Raw genomic sequence first — 20,506 nt, forward strand, 5'->3', positions numbered from 1 at the left:
GACACTCTTTTAGTAGAATTTTCTGTATATATGCATCAGGACTCACTTTTTAAAGCATGGCATCTTAGGAAATGGAATATACAAAACACAAAGACATAAGTGAAGAGAGAGATGAAGCAGAAATCTAAGGCAGGAGGGGGCCCTAGGAGCCCACATGGTGACAGAAGGATGGAATTTTACAAGGTCATGCTGAGTTTTAAGGAATGAGTGTACTTAGCAATTTGCTGACTTAGGGAGAGTGATGGCAACTCTCGCAGCCAGCTGGGAATTGAGTCTCTGTTGCTTTCTTGGTCTGTGATTACCATTTGCAGCACATCCTTCTTTTCTTTAAGCAGCAGATGCTTTTGTAGCTGACCAGACTCCAGGTGACAAGATGTAGGTCTAACTGGAGGCAGTGGCACTCTTTGCTATTGTAGGGTTTTACTCTTGGTTCTGTCACCTGTGGGCCATTATCTTTGGCAGGGTCTGGAGGGGAAGGGAGAGAAGTAAAGAGGGCAGAGCTCAACTACCCTCAAGGACGTTGGAGAGTTGGATAGCATCAACATAACATCCACCAGAGAAGAAAGGGCTAGGAGGTTTAGATTGGAGGGCCACTGAACTCCCCTTCCCTCTGATTCAAAGCCATTTGGATTGGACATTTGGCTTTTTTGGCCTGAGGCCTTCTCTAAAGAGAGGAGAGGGGAAGTTAATGGAGAGGGTGAAAAGGGTAAGTGGAGCAAAAATGGGGGAATGAGGAAGGGAGGAAAGCCATGTTAATAATGTCAGCCAGAGCTGGAATCACAGCTGAAGAATTTTTCTGTTAAGAATTTCAGGTAGAGAACAATCCATCCCAAAGAGTTGCTTCAGTCACTGTGCAGGGCACCTGAAGAGGCTTTTGAAGGGCATATTTTCTCTTAATACAGTAATATTTTTCAAGTTCACAAAGTGAGCCTTGTACAAGGGATGTAGCTGACTACAGTGATTAATGGCTCATTCTGCTCTGACTTACTTTGTGGGTCCTTTGGCATTTCATGCATTCAGCAAGCTGATTTCCATATAACTGGGGTGTCTCTTGGTGGACCAACATCCATTTGGACCATTAGGAAGAATATTCAGATGCTAGTTAATCTCTGCTGTTGTCATGGGGGCTGTCTGTGCAGCAAGCTCCTCTTTCTGTATGCTTAAGATGATACCTTCTTATTAATGCAGATAAGTTCTATCAGCCTATAAACACAGGTAATGACAGTAAAATAAGGCTGTGTTATTGAAAGGGAATAACTGGAGTGGCTATGACACTGTTTAAAAGTAGGTGGCTCTTAGTGGGATTCTGTGTCATTCTGAATTGGACTCCATAAAGACATCTGTACCAGCAGATGTTTAAGGGTTGGCTGTATGTTTATACACAAGGGTTTCCAAACTGTGCTCTACTGAGCTCCAGTGGTAATTGGGGTATAGGACTGATTTTCAAAATCCAGCCTTTGCCCCAGAACAGAAGAGACTTATTTCCCTATGGCTTGAGATGCTTCTGCAGTTGGCTGTTGACAATTTGGGACTCCTGTGGGAGAGGTTTCCAAAGGCATAAAGGAGGGGGAGTTATCCGGCCCTTGCTGGCATTCAATGGCAGTTTGCTTCACTTTGAGTTTATGAAGATCTTGTGTCTCGTCACGTTGCTGCCGAAGGTCATGCATGTGGCATCCACACCCATGAGGTGGAGTCAAAGGCTGTGATATTCTCATTGATAGAACAAGGGCAGTGAAGTCTGAGCCAAAGCGACCATTCTGTAAAAAGTATTCTCTCCCTGGTGATAGGACATTTCTGTCCCTTATCATTTCTTGGTGGGAGTTCCTGCTGCAGGTGTCATGGAGGCTTGGTTTTACCCACATTTGTTTCCATGAGGACATTTGGTGCATTGGATAAGGTATAACACATGATGTGAGAGGCCTGTGTGGGATTCCTGGCTTCTGCTGGCTTTGTTGTGAAGTGTGTTGATTTAGAGGGAGTGGAGATATATTGGCAGGTTACTAAAATGAAGTCTTAAAATGAAGCCACATCTTCCCCTGTTGCTAAACAATGCCTCTGCATGCCCCTTCATCAAAGTTGCAATCTTATTTTTAAATCTCTGCCTGGTCTTGTCCCAGTCTGACTTTCCAACCTCCTCTGCCTCCGCCTTCCCCTCATCCATCCCTTCCTCTGTGTCCTTCCATAGTCTGATTGGGGTTGGTGATTGCCCTGCTGTTCCCGCCTCCTTGCGTCCCTTTCATTGTGTCTGTAACACTTCAAACCCCGGCTGCATGCATGTTTCCCATTTCCTTATTAATGTCTTCCGTGTCTCTGGTGGTGTTATCGCAGTGATTAATATACAGCGTTGGTTGCAGTGTCTAGACACAGCTAGCAATTACATTTGAAAACAATGGTTTTTTCTCACAGAATCGCCTATTGGTCTCCATAATTGTTATATTTAACTCTGCAAAGCAATTTGGGATACAGTTGGTGTGAAAGACCTTTATGCAAAGGAGTTGAATTGTTGTGCAAAATTGCCTTTTATTTGGTACAGTTCAGAATAAGAAAAATACTCTTTTTCTCTGGGTGCCCTTGTCTTTCTTGCTTTAGCTTCAACTGCCCATATGCCTCTGTGGATGTGGGATGAAAATCTGGTTACATTAAGGTCTATCCTCAGCCCTTTGACGACTGCTAAGCTGCTTTTCTTCCCAGGTTGGTATGTTCATGGTTATGAAAACTGCTGATGCTCTATTTTCACATCACCTTCCTCAGGGATGAGGATAAATTCATTGTGAACAATAGTCTGCCCTTAGCAGTGCTGGAGGTCACAGATTCTCCCTTCCATTCATTTTTGGGGATCAGAATTTCTACTCTGTCCCTAGGCCGATACGCAGGGTGACTTCAGTGCAAGTCAGTGGCATGGTAGTAGTGATTATTAGGGTCATTGGGGGTGGAGGAAGCTGTATGACTGGGAGCAGGGAAGCAGTGGTATTTACTAGATGTGATGCAAGCCCTTGTAGAGGTTGAGGAGGGTCATATCTGCAGTTTGGGTTCAGCCAACTGGAAAAAAGAAAAGATGGACTTAATTTGGAACATGACACTCTCAAATGTAGAAGTTGTCTGGTCCACATCCATCTGCTCTAGCCTAGTTTAGTCTAGTCTAATCTGATACTGCTATTTGAGTGGTGGTTACTGGATTTGGGCTGTGGCACTGCATTCACATCAGCTCACTATCTCTTTTCTGCAGAGCTGCAGCATTTTCAGCTCGTTTTCCCAGCTACCTGATGTTCATGTGTCAGAGAATGGCATGGCTGGTGGAACTCAACTTCCCCATGTAAGGTTTGCATGGGACTTGGGGGCAGAATGAAGATATCTCTCTCTGTCTCAGATCTACCCTACTGCTGTTGTTGATGCTCTATACAGCACTTGGTATTGGTAGTGATAGAAAAGTATGAGAAACAAACATTGCCACCTGCCTTTTTCATTTTTGCAAATGTGACAGCTGACTGTGCTGAGTAAACACAGAGAAATCAGTTGTAAATGTGTTTTGGGGTTTGCTACTTTTGTTTTCACTCCCTTTGTATATCTCTTAGCTTCCCTTTTGTCAGAGCCAAGTTTTGTTTGTGCAAACAATGGCAGAAATTCAGGCCTGTAGCTGAAACATTAATTGAATTTCAAAGCAAAATGAGTTTGGGCTGGATGTTCAAGTGGTTTATGAAAATGAGACCAGGAAAAAAACCTGTCATGCAATTTAGGCAAGAAACCATGAAGCTCAGTTGTCAGATACTTGGAGGTAGAAACACAGTAAACCATTTGCAAGCTACTGTTCTTCTCCTATGTGACTTCCAGTAAGTGGATTCCAATAGATCCTTGTAAGGAAGCTGCTTCTTGACTTTAAGATAAGAGAAGTTTTAAAGTGTATATATTATTCCAAAGTTACTGGATTAGGGAAGCCAAGAATTGGGGTCAAACGTTGCCTCAGTTACGTGCATATAACACACTGAATTTCACGGTGTAATTGAGAACAGAATATGGCAGAGATTCTTATGATAAACCTGTGCCTTCATTGTACTCTTTCACTACCAGGTGCAACTTTGTGCAGGTCAATGGCATTATAGTATTGTAGAACAAAGGCTAATGCAGGGGGATCAGGCTACAGGATATTTGTGCTTATCCAGGTTCATGTCAGTGCTATCATGAACCCTCTTGCATTGCTGCTTGATGACCTCTCCAGGTCCTTACTTCACTCAGTAGACTCAGCTCTGAGCAATGCAGGTAATTTCTCCCTTCCATCCAGGATTAGGCCTTTCCCCACAGGCTTTCTCCTAGCTTATGGTACAGCAAAGGCAGGAAACCCATTTTCTGATCTAGAACCTGGTGGCTGGAAGCCTATGCTTGACCTGTTCTTGCTGCATACTGGGTGGTGCGATTTGCTTTTGTTCAATGTGTCCAAAGCAGAACTGTTAGCACTCCCATCTTTTACAGGGGAGTTTCTGTTCACAGAGAGAAGCTATGAATAGCGACTGGAGCATTGCAATAGCTGTCCAAGATTTCAGAAAATTAGATTTGAATAAGATTATCCTGCTTCCTATCACCAAGCCTTTCTGCTCTCAGTGGTCATGTTGGTTGAGGGTCCCACAGCAAAACCTCAACCCCCTTTTTTATTGCTGAGAGGTATGGGTTGCTTTTTCCTAGCCATTTTGCTACCTGTCCTGCGGTGTCACAGCTATTGCTATGATTTAAGAGTCAGCTCCAAAAGCAAGGCCATGCAATTAGCTTTTTCTTAAGTCTAAACCTTGTATCTTAATCAGTCTGATTTACTGTCTGATTCAGCACATTAGCTGCAGACTGTGCAGCTTCCCCAACTCCATGGTGTAATAAATATTCATACATTCAACAGTTGCAATTAGCAAGCACTCGTTGTTGGGGAAACAAACACCAGAGAGCCAAATTCTGCAGTCCCAACTGGTACAAATTCCTGCTGACTTCAATGGGAGCTTGGCTCAAAGATGGACCAGAGACTGTCTGGAGCAGCTGTGGTTAATACGGCTTCATCTTTCGTAGAGCTTTTGTAGCCAGAACAATGCAGGGAAAGGCTTAGGCTAGTTCTAATTTAATTGAACTGGTTAGCCTATTCCTAAGTGGCACTGCCAGGAAAATTGAAGTACAGACCACGTACTGCTGTATGGTACCTCTATTTAGGTTTTTTTTCAACTGCAGCCATTTTTGTAAGCTGCCTCTCTTCCCTGAAAGGAATTTATTATTTAGCTCTAGGGAAACTAAGGGGTTTAATCATCTCTCTTGCACTCACCAGGAATATGGTCAGTCTTATGCAATGGTTGTGGAAGTTTACCAGGCAGAATTTACTGGGATAGTAGGAGAAATTATGCATAACTATATTTACACTCCTTTGCCTGCATCTTGGCTTAACCCTTGGGGAGGGAACAGACTAGAGATTTTCTGAAACCATTCTACAAAATCAGAGATGGATCTGTGGCATTTAAGGCCTGGACTTAGATTTTATTAATAGTTACCAGGGACTTGAAAAAGTACTGTACTGTTATTTAGTATAAAACCATATTTAATAGAAACCTATCAAGCATTGAAACCCAGGCATAAAGTGCTTTTGAATTCATAGAAAAGTAAAATACCAGAGGATTAGTGAAGAATCACACTATATGACATCACATGCCTCCACTGAGCCCAGCCAAACGTGAAACTCAGTAAAAGATGGGCCTGAGCTGCAAAGGCTGGATCTGGATGCTAATGCAATCCAATCTGGAGCTGAAGGAGTTGAGAGAAGGTCATGCTACAATGTAGGCAGGCAAAGTGGATTTATTTGGGGAGGGTGGGAATCTCCTAAACTAGGACACAAGTTCACTTCCCACCATATCATTTTCTTTCTTCTGTTCAGCCCAAACCAGCCCTTCCATTCTTTAAAGGTTTGCCTAGAGTTTAGAGCCTTGTATGGTCTCTTTGTAGCTTGACTTCATTGCTTATTTACTCACCTTAACTAAATGTTAGTCTACCACTCACTCCACAAAGGTTTGTGCTGGGGCACAAGTGCAAGTGGCTTGCAACTGGACCCCAGCCTAGAGGAAGTCAGAGATGTACACAGAGGGTCTAAATGAGCATTTACAGTCATGTTGACTTAATGGGTTAAACCTCTTGCTGTGTCCCCCTCCCTAGCCCCACCTCAGTCCAATTCACAGTTAGCTGTTCCTTGTTACCTATCTTTAGCTGGGCTATGTGTACTTTATAAGAGCTAAACGATGCCCAGTGGCAGTTATGGACTCAGCAGAGCCCACACTGTATACAGAGGCGACCTCAATATGGTAGTTTAGGGTCAGATTATACCTGGATCTTATGTAGCTTTCAGGCAAGCATACTAGGATCTATTTCCCTTCCCTGTGCAGACCCTGACAGGGCTAGGCCAAGTCAAAGGCTCTTCCTCTCAGCTGTCTTTGAGAGTGCTCCACTCTGTGAAATGTCAGGCAGATTGGTTTAGTGTTTGCAGAGCTAAAGTTGTTATAGGCTGTTTATATTGGGTTTAGCACACCAAAAAACAACCCCCCCCAAAAAACCCACACTCCTCCCCTGGCAAACAAAACAAAAACCCAAAAAAACAAACCCCACCTCTTATAATGACAGTATATTTTTCACTTTAACTCTGGAAAGAGTAGCCTTCTGCAAATAAGAATGGGTTCTGTATGTTGCCTTGTGGGGTCAGGCCAACTCTCAGGATCTTAATATTGCGCTGTTAGACAGGAGGGTGTGGCACAAGTGCACATATACAAACACACAAATCAATTAGGTGCATGCACACACACACTACCAGCTCAGGCACATACACATCCAGACCAACCTAGGCACATGCATACTTATCACCAATTCAAGCACATATACACTACACACTAAAAATTAGACAAAAATCAATTGTCAATACCCGCACACTCAGTACATATACACAGATCACTAATTCATATATCATGCACACAATGAGATATATATATATAGATATATACACATACACACACACACTCACCAGCTCACACACATACAACCTGCCTACACATACACATAGGTAAGTTCCTAACTTGGATGGTACAGTGTGTATGTGTGTGCTTGGGGTACCTGGGATACTTGGGGAAAGGTTCAGGTGAGAGAGAGAGAGAGTTAAAGTGTAGGGAGTGAAAGTTGCCAGAACCAGGATTAGAACCGGTGCACTACAGAGAAGCTGGCTTAGGAATTGAGGCTTAGGTTTACTTAAGATCAAGTGGCCCCAGGGTTACTCAAGGTCATTGGTGCAAGGGAAAGAAAGAAAAAAACAAGCCCGGTGGCAAGGAGGAGACAGCCAGGAAAGAGAGAGAGACAAAAACCTGGGAGCTTGGGCCTGGAAACTGAGGCAGACAGCTGAGATATTGGGGGAGCTGGGGGGAGATAAGTGGTGGCAAGGAGGAGAGAGCCAGGAAAGAAACTGAGGCAGAAACCTGGTTGCTCAGGGGAAAAGGAAAAGGCAGTGGGGATAAGACAGTTGCAAAAAAATGGGGTTGGAGGCAGAGAGGAGCTCAGGACAGTTGCCAGAGGTGGCGGTGAGCCAGAAGCAGGAGAGGGAGAAATGAGGCAGAAGTTAAAGGGGCGCGGAGCAGAGATTGGACCAGGGCCAAACCATAGTAAAGCAACATCCAACTTAGGAGTCCAAATAACAGTTTTATTAAACAGACAACACACTACACAGCCCCATGAAGTTATTGGTTCTCTCTCTGTCTCTCTCTCTCTCTCTCTCTCTCTCTCTGTGTCTCTCTCTCTCTCTCTCTCTCTCACACACACACACACACACACACACACACACACACACACACACACACACACACACACACACACACACTGGCAGCAGGAGAAAGAGACTCAATTGGAGTCCAGGTAGGGAAGAGAAGCAGAGTCCAAGTCCTTGGTTGAAGAGGGGGTGGGGGGTGATAGCTACCTATCCAGGCTGGAAAGGGGTCCTTGTCCAGCAGGTGTTGTCCAGAGTGGGGGTCGCTGGCAGGGCCTCTGGGTGGATAGGTGGTGTGGCATGATGCTGGTCCAGATGGAGAGGGCATCCCAAGGAGTCATAGTTTCATAGTAGCTAAGGTCAGGAGGGACCTGAACAGATCATCTAGCCTGACCCCCTGCCACAGGCAGGAATGAATGCTGGGTTCACAAGACCCCAGACAGATGATCGTCCAACCTCCTCTTGAATATGCCCAAGGTAGGGGCGAGGACCACTTCCCTGGGAAGTTGGTTCCAGATTTTGGCACCCTAACTGTAAAATATTGCCTTCTGATCTCCAACCTAAACCTATTCTCCATCAGCTTATGAGTCAATCTTCACTACCCCTTTTATGGGGCAGACTACCTCTGATCTCCTGTGTGGAGGGCCTGTCCAGGCAAGGTTAGTCCTGTTCCAGAGGGCTCCAGGTGTTTTTACTGAGCATGTACAGCCTTGGCACAATGGTGGGTTGCCTCATCTTTTGGTTCTTGAATGCTGAGGGTGGTTCCAAGGGCTGGGTCATTGGTCCAGGTATTGGTGTTGATGGTTCGGTCATTCAGAGGGAGCTATTTTTAGACCTACTGCCATTGTCTCTCAAGCACCCGCATTCATCCCCATTCATTCAGGAACCAAGTTACATAGGAGGAGTAGGTGCGAGTCATAGGTTACACGACCGGGCATGGGAATAAGATGGAGGCTTGACATTACAAGATGGAAACTTGGCATGACTTATGCTAACTTACATATATAGGCCTAAAACAGTAATCACACAATATAAAAGCAGTAAAAAAAATCAATACAAAACATAATAATTATCACTTATAAAACAGTGGATATCTATATCAAAATAGCAGGGCACTTATTTGCAAGGAGGGGAGACAAAAATAAAACTTACTACCTAAAATAAAATGTTAAAGCTTATCCTATATCTTAGGTTACTTATACTTATCTATAGGGAATAGAGAGGGAGAGAAAAAAGTCAGAAATGGTTGGGGAAGGAGAGGGAATGTATTTTAAAATAAATTAAAAAAAAGAAAAACCGGGGGTTTTGCTACATGTACACTTGTGGAGGCTTGTTTTATGCCACTGGCATCTTGTAAGAAATAAAAGAGCAACAGCTGTAATTCACTGAAAAATGTTAAGTGAATCCCTATCTTATCGTTATACTTTACACATTTTTGCATCATTTTCCTGGTGTGAGGATAGAGAGAAGGAAATCAGCTTTCACCTGGGCTGAACCCCACTGTAGTATAATTGTGCTTCACACCTCCAAGTGGGTATCAAAGAGGTGGAAAGCAGAGGACTGCGGTATAAGGCTGCTGTGGATGTGGCTTGAGCGATGCTGATGTCAGCTATGTACTAGTGACTAGGTGGTAGAGGGTTGTACCAACTCTGCAGGTGCTGACTCTGCCAGGAGCATAACATTTCCCATCCAGTCACAAGATCTCAGGGAGCTCCAATCAGCCTGTTCTTTCAGCTGTGCCCAGGGGGAGATGAGTATAGCTAAGGGCTGAGAGGCCTGTGTGTCTATTCCTGAACACATTCAAATGCTTGCTGAGAAGCTGAAAATGTAGCTTGCATTCAAGTGTTTATAGGATTTGTGACCTGCATGAGACTTGAGGGAGAAAGAAAAGATCTAATACAGCGTGCGTGTGTGTGTGTGTGTGTATACGTGTATGTGTAAAGCTTGCACCATAAACTTAAGATTGACCCTACAATATGTATGCAAAACCTATGTATGTATATACACATGTATATATTTATCTATGTTTATGTCATTGGTGACAGGGACCCACTTATGTCAGTTCATTATTTATACTGCTGTTTTCCCTCCCTAGTGAAAGGCACAGGCTTCAAAACACATATTATATAAAAAAGCAATATATTGAATTAATCTAGGGAGGGAAGGGGGTTTGAATTGAGCAAAAAGCAAGTCTGCAGATTAGATTTAGAAACTCAGAGCCCATTTCTGCTCTCAGGGACACTTGTGAGAGTACAGAATAACTACTAATTTCAGTGGGGGCAAATTCCTGGGTATAATAGAATAGTAGCTAATCTAGTACCCATCACCTCCCCAAAGAAGGAATGAAAGAAAGGAAAAGCCTGAGAGGTTTGTGAATCCAGGTTTGTCCTCTCCTTTCTCAGCCCCCCCCCCCCCCAAAAAAAAAATAAAATAAAATAAAAATCTAACATGTTTGTAGTGAGAGAACTGGTAGGCTTTTGACGATTGCAGGCACCGTTAGTAATAATTGCCATTCTTTGTGTATGTGCTGTGCATGCATACAGTCAGCAATGAAACGTGTGTACAGCAAAGGAATGAAAAGCAGCCCAGGAGCTCCCTTCTTTTTTGTTTTCACTGCATTAGGCAAGTGGGTTATGGGTATTGTGTGCATATACTTTATTGGTTTGTGGAGTAATCAACTGGAGCGTTTCAAAGCTGTGACATGGCAGACACTGTTTCTAGATTGCTTGCATAATTCCCTGGGGTCCTGCTTGCTTATTTTTACCCCCTTCCAGGAAGAACAATTATTTTTTTGTTTAAAAAAGCCCAAGAAATGCTACTGAAGAAACAAATAAAACAGTCTAATCACTGGTTTATCAAAGCAGCACAAGGACATATGTGGGGCTGAAATATGCAATTTGAGAGATGGAAAAAAAAATCTTTGAAACTGTTTATTTTCTCTTGCTTTTTCTGCTCTTTAAAAAAACTTCTTAGCAAGGTGAGGGCTGCCCAGGAATTTGATCTCTGTTGACTCTGACCAGATTATGGGGTGAGGGAAGGCGCAGAAACTTTGTGCACCACAAGGACTAAACATAGGCCCCCAGGGTGCGCTGCCTCAGCATGGGGGACCTCTCTTGACAAGAGTACAGTGATGAGATGGGGCCATGGTGCTTCTAGACAAGCTGGGGCGAGAGATGGTGGTTCAAGGTAGAGACTGGTCTGAACCCCAGCACTGGGTCCCATCCATCCAGGCTCACCCCCATGAAACCTTTGGGAAGTTCTGTTCTGAAATTGGGTCCACTCTATGCCCCTTTGCTCCCACAGCTGCCAAGTCCTCAGAGCATCCCTTACCCTTATTTCACACAGGGGAAGTGACACACATTAGATCTCCATGCAGTACAGCTAACTCCCAGTCAGTGCCATTTGTATCCTGGGAAAGGAGACCGAGGTTTCATCCTGTCTGCCCCCTCACCCCTCAAGGAGGCTAAACAAATTACCCAGAGCCCCAAAGTGAGTCAGTAGCAGATCTGGCATGAAAACTCATAAGTTCCTTCCTCTTGCTCAGTGTTCGTTCTACAAGATCACGTTACCCCTCAATGGCATGGTACATCACATTAGAATAATTGTTACACAGGCTGACATGGCAGGCTGTTCGTCATGCCTCTGCATGCTCCCTCTGCACACATCTTGACTGATGAATGCACACCCTGTTGAGTGTTATTGGTTACTTAATGTACTGCAATTTTTCCCTGATATCCTAACTGAGAATTATTGTTGCCATTGAACATCCTTTCTCAGTTTGCTGCAACCCTCATTTATTTACATGAGCGCATTTCACATCAGCTGTCAACCCCCCGCTCCTCCTGAAAGGGAAAAGTCGAGACAGTGAAAAAAACTATCTCTACCTATTATAATTAACTGAATTGCACAATTGAGCTTTTAAAGAACTAGCCTCTGTCTGGGCCTAAACATGTAGGTACAATGCGCAAAGGGAAGAGAACAGACAAGCACCACGGTCCTGCCCCATCTGCCTGTATCACAGGTTAGTCACCACTGCAGTCTCTGAGCTCAAACAGGAGGGTCATGCGTTATACTGAACCAGTGTCCCTGATCAAGGGGAGATGGCATTTGACCATGTAAAAGGAAGAGCAAAGGAGCTATTCCCTGTGCGGCGCTGCCTCAGAACCCAAGAGGGATTGTGGCTGCCTCTAGGGAACTGCACCTCATGCTATGATGAAGAGTTGGTAAAGGGGAAAAAATATGAGGAAAATGGTTTTCTGTCAGAAAACACAATGTAGACAAATTCCAAGGATTTCACAAGAACATTTCAATGTTGATGAAATTCTCGATGGAAGAGAGTCCGTATCATCTTGTTTTGTTTGTATTTTACATGGTATAAAATGTAGCTATCACGTTATGCTACTATTTTATATTGTTATGTTTTGTCATTTCTGCAACAAACCTATTTTCATCTAATCAAAATAAACTGATTTGATGCTACCAAAACAGTCTTTCAGTGGATCCTAATCAAATCTTTTCAGGATGTTCCCTCCCTGGGAAATTTTGATGTTTTGTTCTGACTGGAGACAAGAAACAGATTTCAGATGTCAGAATTCGCCATAGAACGGAAATTTTCTGACCAGCTCTTTTGTGGGTCTTGGCATATAGAGTCAATCCAACCTCAAAAGAGTAACAGGCAATTTAATCAGGGCTGGGTGAACAAGTTGTAAAGAATAATTTATCTTATTAGGTTCACTCATATTTCTTGTTTACCTGTTATCTGCTAAGAGATTGTAACTAATTAATTTTTTGTTTTAAATTTTCTGAATAGTTGTAGTGAATAATCTTATCAGTAAAAATGCCGTAAGTTTAATAGTAAGTGATAACTTCTTTATTTAAAAAAAATCATTATCTAGAATTCAAAGAGAATTATACCCGTCATAAAATTTTATAGATTGGTTCAGGGACATCTCTAGGAAGAAAGAAAATTACCTGTTATTGAATTCTATACGTGTTCCTGTTTTCATACCTATATTTTAATAATAGATTTTACTAAAGTTATGTACTCTAAGGATGCTCTTGATTTTCAGCTAAAAGTTCAGAACAATTCATTAAATATGTTTAATACCCAGAACTCAGTCTCGTAGGTCATATATAGTGCATTTCTGTCTCCTGACTGGATGATTTTAATCTTCCAGACATATTTATGATGTGGCTGCTCAGATATAAATGCAAATTCCTGCCTCTTTCCATCAGTGTTCTTAGAGAAGTTACTTAAAATGTTGAGTAGTTCAGGGAATGTTTCTATCTGTTATACCATATTGGCTGAAAGTGAAACTTACAGAGGGTTTGCTTTGTTTCTTCCAATTTATTCCACTGTCAGTTTTGGAAAATATATTTGAGTTGCTGTAATTCATCAAAGCCCAAAGAAAGTTCAAGTCCTTTACTGAATATAGAAGCAGTCTAGTTTCAGGTGACATGGACAAGGCTGAGTGTAGGGCTAGGATTCAGAGTGACCTCAACAAATTGGAGGTTCAACGAGGACACATGCAAAGTTCTGCACTTAGGATGGGACAGTTCATGCACCAGTACAGGCTGGAGGCTGACTGGCTGGGCAACAGCTCTGCAGAAAAGGACCTGGGGGTTATAGTGGACAATAAACTGAATATGAACCAACAGTGTGCTTTTGTTGCCAAGAAGACTAATGGCATACTGGGCTGCATTGGTGGGAGTTTGCCAGGAGGTCAAGAGAAGTGATTATTCTCCTCTATTCAACACTGGTGATGCCACATCTGGAGTACTGTATTCAGTTTTGGGCCCCTCACTACAGAAAGGATGTGGGCAAATTGGAGAGAGTCCAGGAGAGGACAACAAAAATGGTGAGGGGGATGGGGCACATGGCATGTGAGGAAAGGCTGAGGGAACTGGGCTTATTTAGTTTTCAGAAGAGAAGACTTAGAGGGGATTTAATATCAGCCTTCAACTACCTGAAGGGGGTTCAAAAGATGATGGAGCTAGACTGTTCTCAGTGGTGACAGATGACAGAACAAGGAGCAATGGTCTCAAGTTGCAGCAACAGAAGTTTAGGTTAGATACTAGGAACAACTTTCTCACTAGGAGGGTAGTAAAACACTGGAAGAGGTTACCCAGAGAGTTTGTGGATTCTCTATCCTTGGAAGTTTTTAAGACCCAGCTTGACAAAGCCTTAGTTGGGATGATCTAGTTGGGGAGGGTCCTGCTTTGAGCAAGGGGTTGGACTAGATGACCTCCAAAGGTCTCTTCCAACCCTAATTTTCTATGATTCTATGATTTTAATGCCTTTTTAGTTTAGTCTTCATGCATAATGTCAGCCACAAGATTGAAGTTGACAACAAAGATAGGAAAGTGGTGAACACTCTAGAGTAGAGGAAGAATACATTAGGATTTACCTAGAGAAACTAGATATGAATGTTTGATCAATCTGATTTTCTTCAATGATAGGATTACAGGATCTGTGGATGGAGGGAGAGCTGTGGATGTCAAATACCTTGATTTTAACAAGGATTTTGACATTGTCTCCCACAACATTTTCATTAATAAGCTAAGGAAATACTGACTAAATGAAAGATGGATAGGATCATCATGCCCAACAAATAGCCATATCCTGGAGTTCCCAGGGGGCCTGATCTGTGTTTGGCATTATTTTACAGCTTCACTAATGATTTGCAAATTTGAAGAAGACATCAAGTTGGGTAGAGTTGCATACTCTCTGGAGAGTAGGGGGTAGGATCCAGAATAAACTGAAAAATGGTCCACAGTGGATCAGTTTAAATTCAACAAGGACAAGAGCAAAGTCCTGCACTTAGGCTAATAATAATTGTGTTCACAAATACAGGTTGGGGAAAAAGTGGCTAGGCTGCAGTACTGCAGAGATGGGCCTGGAGCTCACAATAGACCATAAGCTGAATATGAGCCCAAAACAAAAAACATTAAAAAAAGCCAACAACATGCTGGGTTATATCAACAGAGTGTCATTTGCAAATCAAGGGGAGTGATTCTTCTACTTTGTTCAGCACTGATAAGGTGTCATCTGGAGTAGTGCATCTGGTTTTGGGTTCCACAATTCAAGGAAGACGACAGAGTGGAAAGAGTCCAGCAAAAAGTAACAAAAATTATTAGCAGGCTGGAAAACATGACTTAGGGGGAAAGGCTGAAAGAACTAGGTTTATTTAGTCTGGAGAAAAGAGGACTGCGGGAGAATTTGATAATAGAAAATAGAAATATTCTATTCTTGGTAGCCATAAGGTGCAGAACTAGGAGCAGTTGCTTCAACCCACAAGAGGAAATTTAGGTTGGAGATTAGGAGGAACTTTCTGACTACGAGGGCAGTCAAACAGTGGAACAGGTTGCCTAGAGAGGCGGTGGTATCTCCATCAACGGAATTTTTCAAGAGCAGGTTAGTAAGACACTTGACTGGGATGGTTAAGTTAGGGATGACTCTTCCTTGAATAGGGTCTGAACTAAATAACTTTGTGAAATTCCATCCAGCCCTGTTTTCCTATGATTTTATAAGGGCGTTCTTTTGAAAAACAGTATAGGTTAAGGAGCTGCAGGCAGGAAACCACATGCAATGTGGGGATGATGGGAGGAGTGAGAGCACTTTCTAGATCCAAGAATCACTTCCAGATGAAGCCATTTAAATATGGAGAAGCCTCTATATTTAAACTGACTTTGTTGTGAGCAGTATTGGGTCCATCTCTACCCTATCTATTGTGCTGTTGCATCTACCTCTCTGAGTTGATGTTTATTCCTTTTAAGTCTGGCTCAGGTTTAGGCAAGACTTTAGCTTCCTTCTGCTGCTGTTCCACTAACAACATTGGTTTAGACCCTATTCTTTTCTAATCAAAAAACCATGGTACTTCACTCCTCTTTTGTGGCAGCTTATTCACATGGTAGAAAAGGGATTCTGTTACATCTTTAACCTAACAGAACCCATTATTTTAGCTCAAGTAGTAGAGGCTGATACATAAAGAGTCAGAAGTCCCAGGTAGGTTCATCAGTGATGACCATCCATCCAAATCATTCAGAGTTACAAGTGGTTCCTAGCTCCATTCCCAAACCAGCTGCTTCACAGGCCAGTTCAAGAACCAGTCAAACATGGCTGCAAAGTCAAATGCTGCTGCATGCAGTTCCTTGCCTGAAGAAGGGGGTGTGGAGGAGAACAGAGTCTTTTACTGCATCACTAGGTCACTACACAGGATAATCATACCCACTGCACTCTTATGCTATATTTTCTCATATCCTTTTCCTTCATACCTGTCTTCCTCTCCTCTTTGATGCCTTTGGCTTGGTCTGGAAGTGATTCTTGGATCTAGAAAGTGCTCTCACTCCTCCCATCACCCTGATATGGGATTCAACTTTCTCCCAGGTACACTGTCATGGAAGACAGCTAGCTCAAGATACATACTCTGTGAAGTTGGGCTGCTTTGGCTAGAGTGAACTTTTCTTCAATGAGCAAAAACTGAAGTGTCCAGTAATGGGATGGAACAGGCTGTCCTTAAGGCTAGGGACAGAAATTACATATGAACCAGTATAAGTGATCAGAAACCAGTTCAAATCTGAACACAACAGAAATTCAGTACACATAAACCACTTTCAAAATGGCTGAAGCAGGTTTAAGATAAACTTGGATGGATGTAGTATCAGACTTAACTGATTTAGGTTAAATTGGTTTATTGAACTGCTGTCCCAAATCCCCTCTAGATTCAAGTTAATTCACAGTCCCCCAGCATCCCAGGATGCTTTGCACCTTCCCTGCAAGCCCCTGCTTTCAGGGTGGGCGGGCTAGCCTTGGCTCAAGCTGTCTGCTCCAGCCAAGCAGGGAGGTGTGCTCTAGCGCCCTCAGCTTCTAACATGAGCCACTGCAGGTATGTGGTTGCATGTGGTATGTGGCAAATCCTGAGACAGATTTTGACAGCTTGCAGAGATGTATAAATGTAACTTAGAAACCCAGCAAAGATATACCAAAAAACAAACAACCCTCAAACCCTAGATCTCAGATCTATCATCTGGCAGAGCCATATTAGAAGAGCTTATAGAATATAGCATTAATGTTTAGGGTTTTTTGTGTTATTTCTCAGATTTCTTTTTCAATACAATGGATTGGTTCTGGTTTCCCAAGTGTCCTGTGGAACATGAAATTCTCCTGCCTTGTGCTCAACCTCCAATTAACCCACGCACCCACCCACACCCACCCATGCACACACCCGTACACACACGCACAAAAGGACTATATAGGTTCTTAATGTTTTGCTTTAATCTTTATTAAAAACCTAATTAAAATTTGAAACTGTTTGTCTCCTTTTCCTTTCTCTTCAACTTTTATTCAGGAAGGAACCTGTGGAGATCCTATTTAGAGGCATTGACTTACATCGGTAGCTGTCTGTGTTCCAGAGTTCTCCAAGAAACCTGGACTAATTGCAGGAGTGACTGCTTTGTCTTGAGGATGTGCAGGTGCTGGTGAGTTGAAAAGAAAAGTGATTACTGGCAAAAACAAAGACAAGAGGAAGAAAACAAAACATCTACATCCAAACCTGTGCACCTGCTAAATGTCTCCTGTGAGTAGCGTCAAATCTTACCAGAAGCACTGGAATACTGCAATCCCATATACGAAAGCTAAGCAAGTGCTTAAGTGCTCCACCAAATACGAATGGATTTAAGCTCATGCTTAACATTTAGTGTAAATTCTTTGGCTGAATTATGGCCAGGGATACTCAGCTTCCCAGATGAGGTCCTTAACGTTTTGGAAAGGCAATCCCATGCTTTGGCACTTCGCAGTTGTGTTTAATTGATGGATGAACATGACAAAGGATACCATGTATAGTACACAGTAAGGTTTAACTGAACTTTTCTAAGTTCAGTTGTATGAAGTTAGGTTACAAAGGCCACAAACAGGTGTTCATTTCCTAGAAAGGATATCAGGAGAGAGAGCAGTGGAGGTAGTCAGCCTGTACCTACCACCTCTCTCCTGTTCCTCATGCCTTCCCAAAACTGGGTGATCCTGGTCCAGGGTAGGCTTGGGAAGCAACAGCTAATCTAGTCCTCTCATTCCTAGAAAGACTGGGTGATCCTGGTCTTGGGGAGCAGTGGCTAATCCAGTTTTCCCATTTTTGGGAAGAATAGTGTGGCAAGGAAAGACTCCCTGTGTTTTCCCCAGACTGGGACCACCCAGATTTGGGAATGGGTACTCCCCTCCCCTCCTCTCCCCTCCTGTAGACCTGTCTGGGTTGGGACTAGAGCAGCAGGGCCAAGTTCCTACCTGCTTCTCTTCTCAGCTCCTAGTGGCCAGGAGCTAAGATAAATGAGCAGCACAGCAAACCCCTTGTCCACTCCTCAGACCAGGGACCCAGATTGGGGAAGCAGGGATCAGCCGCTTGAGGAAGGTAGGGAGGCTTTTCCCTGTTGCTCCAGCCCCTTCCTGGACCAGCCCAGGTTGGGGGTCTAGAGCAAACAGTGCAATGTTCCCTGACCCTTCTCTTGACCGGGCAGTGTCTGGTTTGGGAAAGTGTGGGGAGCATTGCCCCACTTTTTCACTCACCTCCCAGACCAGAGCAGGAGGGGAGCACACAAATGTTTGCTCCTGTAAGAGGGTTTCTCTTGCAAGGGAGAATTTCTGGGTTTCCTCTGGGAGAAATTAAATGAATGTTTGAACACTCATAGTTTCTACTGGGGGAGTGAGAAAATGTAATGTCTGTATGTGGCCAAAGTCTACTGCTTACATTGAATTCTGAAGCAGGAAAGAATCTAGTTGTTGTTTTAAAGCCCATTTCATTTTTGGAAATGCAAGTACTTAACTTGGTTTTTCTTCCTATTTCCCCTCTTACAACATTAAGAAATGAAGCTTTGTTATATGTATAATTCTGCACAGTTGAAACTGTTAGCATAAATTGATATCAGGCAAAGGAAATTGCCATGTTCTTTGTGAAAAATAATCTATTCTTCATCAGTTCCAATGGTTACCACCCTGTTCTACCAACTGAATACCTAAGATCTCCCTCACCCTCCATAAATAAAGTATCCCATATCCTTTCCATTCTAAAAAAACAAAACAAAACAAAACAAAAAAACCCTGTGTTTTACAAACCATTGGCTTCTTAATTCTGGCAAAAGATCCCTTCTGGAGGAGACTGTCCAAAAAACTGATCCTCTTGCTCTGAGCTAGGTTCCAATTAGTAAAAAGAACAGTGCCAGACCAATGCCAAGAGCATTATTGCATGGATAAATGTGTGCACAAATTAAGTCATTTAAGCACATACAATATAGCACATAAAAAATCACAATTTTCTTTTGCTGTACGTGTTTCCAAATGCAAATGAGCTGTGTGCAGGTAAATATATATGCAGAATCTCAGAAATCTGGGCCTCGCTAGTTAAGACCTCAAGTAGATATGAAAGTTACCTTCACACAGCTGCCTATTTAATAGTGGGTAAGTGTTATGTTATATAATAGCCTTCCTGGGGCAGAGACCTGGAGTGCAATTGCCATCATGCTGAAGTCTCTCTGCAAGTATTCCTATTGATTTCAATGGGGTCAGCATTTCACCTTTTCATTTGTCTCTCAAATGCCATGTGCACTTCTGGCAATTCATTAAATGGTAAATGATTGTATCACTTGGTGAAGAAGACTTTCTGAATGGTCCTTTTAATTCTGTGGAAGCCATTTAAGTGACTTTGACTTTAAAATATCTAACAGACCTTTTCACATGACAACTGGAGTATTCCGGGAAAGTGCATGGCTTCAGAATGATTAATGAAGAATCAACTTTCAGTGGTAGCTAAATTAATTTCTTTATCAAAGAAATTACTTTTTGCTACTAGCTAAAAGTGGGTTGACCTTCCAATCACGTTACACGTACTAAAAGAAGTAGCACCAACTGATGTCTGAACAGTTCCTATCTGCAAGATCCAGTAAAGGTATTGCACTGTCTTACACTTGTGCCCGAAAGCTTGCAAAAAACTTTTTTCCAAGTACTCAGTTGGTCTAATAAAAGATATCACATCTACCCAAAGAAGCTTGCCTGCCTATGTCCTTAGAACAAAACGGCTACAACCAAAAACCTTACATTGTAAAGATATTACTCTGTGTGTGTGGTGTAGCCAAGAACATGTTGCTTCTCATTCAAGTTAAATCCAGTTGATGATTGCCTTTCATTGCTCAAGTTACAAAAAGTAATCAGAATAAATGCCTATTTGTTTTAACCTATTTTACTTTAAAAGCAGTATTAATCTGTAAGCATTACTTTTTTTGCTGAATTAAAGCTGTTTCTACCTCCTCAGATCTGTTCAGATCTTTAAAACGCTTTCAGTTTGGTTCTGCAGTAACAGCATGTTTTATTTAATAAGGTGATGGAGGAAGATTGGTTTAGTTACCAGGATTCTGTATGTTGGAGCAAAATATATATAAGGAATTATTGCTTTTGTGACTTTTTCCTATTTGGCAAAATAGAAGAATAGTTTGAAGGTATGTATATACAGTGTAGGGCCCACCTAGACAGAGAGCTTTGAATGCAAATAGAAAAATATAAAGGCTCAGAGGGAGAAAGTGAGGATGATTTTGTGGTTCAAGCATTGGGATGACACTCTGGTTTCCATGCTGGCACCTGCCACAGACTTGGGGAGTGTTCAGTCTGGGCACAGACAGAAGTGCAGCTCCCCATTGTAACTGATAATGCTTGGCAGGAATGTGTTACAACGATCCCCCGGACCAAACAGAAGTTCATCTGTTGGTTCCAGTGGG

At 42.6% G+C, this 20,506-nt stretch overlaps 1 long non-coding RNA gene across 2 annotated transcripts in view; it reads left to right on the top strand.

Annotated features, from left to right (window-relative positions):
• Positions 1–20,045, top strand: part of LOC109281059 (uncharacterized) — a 38,892-nt gene extending 18,847 nt beyond the window's left edge. Inside the window, exon 4 of one of the 2 annotated variants that reach the window (XR_009462489.1) lies at positions 17,101–20,045. This is a non-coding gene — a long non-coding RNA (uncharacterized LOC109281059). Of the gene's footprint in view, positions 1–2,589; positions 2,686–17,100 lie in introns of those variants that run through there. The other variant, XR_009462490.1, reaches the window with a different exon arrangement.
• Positions 20,046–20,506: the final 461 nt, after the last annotated feature.

Source organism: Alligator mississippiensis, chromosome 5 (genome assembly GCF_030867095.1).
Source record: "Alligator mississippiensis isolate rAllMis1 chromosome 5, rAllMis1, whole genome shotgun sequence".
NCBI classification, from domain to species: Eukaryota; Metazoa; Chordata; order Crocodylia; family Alligatoridae; genus Alligator; species Alligator mississippiensis.